Consider the following 6,094-nt stretch of genomic DNA (forward strand, 5'->3'; position numbering starts at 1 on the left):
TAGCACACTTAATCTCTCGGAAGTAGGTTTTGCAAGAGAGGTAACATGATCTTTCCATGATAAATCCAAACAGAATGAAACTCCAGGTACATTCAAAGATGGTGCAGGTTTGAGCTGAATGTTGCTAAATATTAGCGGATGCTCCTGTGGAAGATTATGGGGGATTAAAAGATGCAGAAACTGAGTTTTGGAAGCATTAAAATCTATTAAGTTACCTTTACCCCAATCAGAGGTACGAGCCAAGTCAGAAATTATGTATGCCATAGCCAGTGGAGTGTCCCTGATGGACTCCATATTGGCGACCGAAAAGAAGGTCATGATAGGAAAGGTACTTTGATTTTTTTTTTAAAGTTAAGATTAGATTTGATGGTAATTAGAAGGCTGGAAATGGTCACCCTTCTTCAGGACGGGCTGAATGAGGGCAAACTTCCAGCAAGAAGAAAAGGTACAAGTTGAAAAGACAAAAGTGTTTACCTAGGCCGAGTGTAAGCACAGAAGTACAATTCTTGTGAACAACAGCATTGTTAGTACCGCGGCCAATAAGGGCAGATACTGCATCAACTGAAGAAATTTTAAAGTCAATTATGAAGAAGTCAGAGGCAGGAAGAGACGGAGGAACAACGCCGAAATCACCCAAGGTGGAAGTGGAGGAGAAAGTCTGGGCAAAGAGTTCTGCCTTTTTCGGTAGAATAAACAGTTACAGAGCCATCATAATAGCAGAAAAGAGGAAGGAAGGATGAAGGATGAAGGGAAGTTGTTAGAAAGGTTTCCAACAAGGTGCCAGGAGTGGGAAGGATTTAGGTCATCGAGTTCAGAGCCAACGGCCATACCACGTTGAGTACACCGCTTCCCGTCCGATCAGCGAAGTTAAGCAACGTTGGGTCTGGTTAGTACTTGGATGGGTGACCGCCTGGGAACACCAGATGCTGTTGGCATCCCTACGTGTCAAGTGGGGTTGGTGGAGGATTAGTGCCCCTCCCTGTAAAACAATTAACTCTAAGCCCTTTGCCACCCCGTCTGGGATACATGGCGTCTGGCAATGAATGAATGAGTTCAGAGCATTTAGTACGAAGGAAATTATTGTGTGCAGAGCAAAGAACTGACAGCTTGAATTCAGGCAGAAACATAAAACTTGAGGTTCAGGGGTGGGTTGTTGCTGGTACCCTTTGTAGGTCTTTTCCTTGTTGTGGACATTAGTAGAACAAGCATGATTAAACCAAGATTTTTTTTTTTCACTAGTCAGAAAATGAGTGAATGGAATGTATGCTTCCATACCCGATAGAATACCCTTCGTAATGTGTGCAACAAATACGAATGGCTTTCAGTCATGAAGCGGTAATCATCCCAGGGAAAATCAAAGAAGTACTGCATAAGGGCCTCCCAAACAGCAGTCCCAAAGTGCCATATACGCCGTTTCTTGGGAGGGTCTGCAGGCCTACTAGAGGAATAGGATGGTTTAAGATGATAAAGCTGTGATCAGGGGAGCTCAACAGAGAGAAAAGATCAACAGAATTAGCAGAAAGATTAGTTATAACAAAAAGGTTAAGTATGTTGGAAATCTCTCCAAGGCAGTCAGGGATAAGGGTAGGGTGCTGTACGAGCTGCCCTAGGTCATTATAAAAAAAAATGTAATCTTGTTCACCAGGTGTATCAGTGAATGAAGAGGAGAGCCAAAGTTGGTGGTGAACATTGAAGGCACCTGGAATGAAGATTTCAGAGAAAGGAGAAATAAATAGAATCTTTCATATGAGAGGCAAGATAATCAAACAATTTTTCAGTCATTAGAGTTAGAGGATAAGTACACAGCACAGGTATATTTAGTCAGAGAATGACATGAGAGCCGAAGCTAGCGTAGAGAATTCAGAAGATTCAAGTTTAGGAACACAAGAGCCAGATATCGTTGCATACATGTACACAACAACCACCTTAGGCTTTGAAATCAAATCAGTATAGAGAAAGTAAGAGGATACAGAGAAGGGTTTGCTGTCAGTCACCTCAGACAGCTGAGTCTCGGTGAGGAAGAAGAGGGTTAGATGAAGAGAGGTGGTGTTCGACTGAGAGAAAATTAGTGGAAAGGCTACGAATGTTGCAAATGTGAATCAGCAACAGTCAGAGAATGGTTCCTTGCATCTCGTTACAAGAAGGAACTCGCTGTAAGTTTGTTAGAGAATCCGGGTGTTTTAGTTGCTTTACATTCACCACATCACACTTTAGTTCTCATTGTGGTTCGTATAGACTTCGTGACACTTTTTCCCTAGTGACTCATTCTGTTTTACACCTTACTTAATCTCCATGTGTCTGTATGTTTTTACCGTAGATCACTGTTTGTATTAGTAACATTCAAGATGATTTTGTTGGTACTGTATGTCGCTTTAGTATCTAGTTTGCATCAGTAACATATCATTTCTGTATATTTTGAATATTAGTCATAGTTTGCATCAGTAATGTAAGAGACGATATTCCTTCTGTATCTTTTTAATACCGATCATAGTGTGTGGTAATAACGCACGATATCCTAACTGAAGATATAAGAGGCGAATTAAATCAATGGGGAAGAGGTGCTACAATCTCATAGCAACAAGAAGACTGCTCATTCACACGTTTATTAACCCTGCTGTACTGTATAGTCCTTCACTGCCTCCAGCCCTGCCCTTACCTGGAAGCTGATGTTTTTGGTGAGGCAGTCGTGGCAGGTGGTGAGAGAGACACAGCTGGGATGGACCTTGAGGTAGATGCCTCTCCAGTTTCCAATCCCGGCATCCTTCACGTCAACCCTGTGGTACTCGAAGTATTCCCTGCGCCGTACAGCTGCAGCGGAATAATATATATATATATATATATATATATATATATATATATATATATATATATATATATATATATATATATATATATATATATATATATATATATATATATATATATATATTTAGTGAAGCATTGGCATATCATTGTTGTTGTTGTTGTTGTTGTTGTTGTTACCCGCAATCCACCATCATCCTTAAAATGAAAATGTGTCATCAAGTGAAGAGGTAATTAATACGACTCGCAAGTCAGTAATGCAGTGAACTTATGAGACTCTCTAGCCCCTCCATCTTAGTTATTTATCTAATATTACACCTCACTGATCTGTTTTGGTGGTGGGGAGAGGCGCCTTCATGTGGTGCCACTGACAGAACTGGGCGGCTCAACAGCCTGGATGTGCAAACGTCCTTCATATACTGTACTTCCCTGTCTCCCAAAATGAGGATGTTGGACTGCAGCAGCAGAACAACTTCAGCTTACAGTCCACCAGGTTCACATTTTGCATGAACCTGGGGCTGCTGCTGCTGCTGCTGCTGATGATGATGATGATAAATGCTGACTGTTGATAAGTAGAACACCGTAAAACTGTCCAAGAACAATTTTGATAAAGAAAAACTTTCCACAGCCATTGCCTACTAGAACACGGGCCTTAAGGTCAAGGTGATTGATCTTGTGCATGTCACCTTAGGTCATCACGGTTTGTAAGTCCACCAAGATTGGTGGCTCTACCTTTAATCCATCAGCAAATTAGGTGACATCTGGAATATCTGGAAAAGTCCCAGTCTTTGACCCCAGGCTAGGTCAAAGTCACTGATCTTGTGCATGTCACCATAAGTCATCACGGTTTGTAAGTCCACCAAGATTGGTGGCTCTACCTTTAATCCATCAGCAAATTAGGTGACATCTGGAATATCCGGAAAAGTCCCAGTTTTTTAGCACAGGTGAGGTCAGGGTCACTGATCTGATCGTGTGCATGTTACCTTAGGTTGTCATAGTCTATAAATCCACCAAGTTTAGTGGCTCTAGCTTTAATCCTTCATGGAAAATTAGGTGATATCCGGAATACCCAGGAAAGTCACAATTTTTGACTCCAGGCAATCTCAGATAATGACCAATTGGAACCTTACTCCTTTCCGGACTGCGTCAGACTTAAGGCTATTTTGTAGTAAAGTTTCAGCTTCCTGCCTTAAGCAGTTCCTGAAATAGCTTGGCTGTCTGACTTTTCTGTGTTCCGGATAATATCCGGAGATCCAGTTGATGGACTGTCACCATGTTTGGCCAAAAGAAGTGGGCAGTTGTCCGACTAAGCTGACCATGTTTGAAAGCTCTAGACCAAATAGCATTTGAAATATCATAGGTTTAAAATAAGTAATAGCAATAAAGATAATGAATAACAACAACAACAACAACAACAACAACAACAATAATAATCATCATCATCATCATCATCATCATCATCATCATCATCATCATCATAGTAATAATAATAATAATAATAATAATAATAATAATAATAATAATAATAATAGTAATAATAACAAGAAGCGGTGCCAAGGCACAGCAAACCCGTCCCCGGCGGTCATTTTAGAGCTGACATATAACCACAATAGGATATCTAGTCAAAGATGTCACATATCATATTTGGGGTAAATCGGGTGAAGATTGACGATTTTATGCCACTTGAAATTTTAGGCCCGACCCCCCTACCGCTAACTGGGAGTCAATATCAGGCATGTTATAGGATGCAGATTTGAAAGATGCACGATTAGGTTTTGGTTTCATGTCGATATGACTAATTTGAAAGGAGTTATGGCGAAAAACGATTTTTTTTACAATTTTTGTTTTACATTTTTGGGGGCTACAGCCTGGGGCTTGGCCCAATTTGGGACAAAATTTAATCACGTAATCAGAAGGTCATAGCCATTATCCATGTAATTTTAGTCAAAATCGTTTCAGTAGTTTTCGCATAATGATGCTAACAGACAGACAAACAGACAAACCTAGTGAAAACAATACCCGACCCTGAGCCCCTCCGGGGCGGGAACGGGCAATAATAATAATACTGACAAAAGCAAGAAAACTTCCCACAAGGATGTGGGAAGTTTTAATAATCTCATTGAAGTACAATCTCTCTCTCTCTCTCTCTCTCTCTCTCTCTCTCTCTCTCTCTCTCTCTCTCTCTCTCTCTCTCTATTATTCTGACAGACTGCATAACAAAATTTTCACTTACCATAAAGAGAACAAACCAATAATGAAAAATTGTTAGAATGCCTCCTACGCTGACTAGAATACAAGCCTTTCTGTACTATATTCTGTGCACTTTATCGAGGCATAAAATGCCCATCTCCCCATATTCAGTGCTAAGCTGGAATAAAAGATTGACATAAGATTATAGTGCCAGTCACGAAAAGTGCTATGGAAAGGAGACTGAGCCGTAGTATTGAATTTTGCCACTGAGTTGCGGGAAGTAAGCTGCAAACGGACAAAAATCTCCCTGTATAGTTTTTTTATCTTATATGTTGCCCCAGATTTTCGTCCTTTTGCAGTTTATTTCAAGTACTTCAGTGGCAGAATAAGACTGAACCATGGCTCTTTATCCTTTCAATTGCACTTCTTTGTAATGTCACTAGAGCTGTGTTCATTTGTTAATTTCTATAGTTGTAGGTGCAAGGATTGCAGCTTTAGGCCAAGTTAAGGTAAAAAGAGTATAGTTCAAATGAATGTATTATAGTTCTCTCACCTTAATTTGGCCCAGATTTTCATTCTTTCGTAGCTTATCTGACGTAGCTGTGACAGAAAAAGACAATGCTACGGTTCAACATCTTTTCCATGGCGTTTCTTCGTGACTGGCATAATCTTGACATTAATCTATCGTTACAGGTCAGCATTCAAGACGGAAAGACGGCAATTTTAGGAGAACGAGTATACACAGAAAACGAGAGTATGACTCACAGAAAATGGTTCGTTCTATATCGTACAGTCGGGGAAAGTTCCGCATTACCCACCTCACGAAGCACTGGTGTGAGACAGGTGAATGTGAAGCAGCAGCCACACCTCTTATGTCTGGTAACTGTGAGTGTGAAGGAGGGGGAGGCGGGGGATTGGGGGTAGAGGAGGGTTTAGTGATAGGTTGGGAATCACGTGTAGGTCAGCAATGTATGACTTGGACAGTGTGTTTGAGTTACCGGTTCTTTAGTAAGGATAAATGACAATATGATGCTAGCATTTTATGAAAAAGATTACGTAGATGTCTGCAGAGTAAGTGTTGTCAGAAAAGTTATGGAAGTTT

At 40.6% G+C, this 6,094-nt stretch overlaps 1 non-coding gene across 1 annotated transcript; it reads left to right on the forward strand.

Annotated features, from left to right (window-relative positions):
• Window positions 1-816: 816 nt before the first annotated feature.
• Window positions 817-935, forward strand: LOC145411472 (5S ribosomal RNA). The gene has a single exon (XR_013899414.1). It is a non-coding gene; the product is annotated as a 5S ribosomal RNA (ribosomal RNA).
• Window positions 936-6,094: the final 5,159 nt, after the last annotated feature.

Source organism: Coenobita brevimanus, chromosome 89, assembly GCF_032717465.1.
Source record: "Coenobita brevimanus isolate Jiangsu-jjx chromosome 89, ASM3271746v2, whole genome shotgun sequence".
In the NCBI taxonomy this organism is placed as follows: domain Eukaryota; kingdom Metazoa; phylum Arthropoda; class Malacostraca; order Decapoda; family Coenobitidae; genus Coenobita; species Coenobita brevimanus.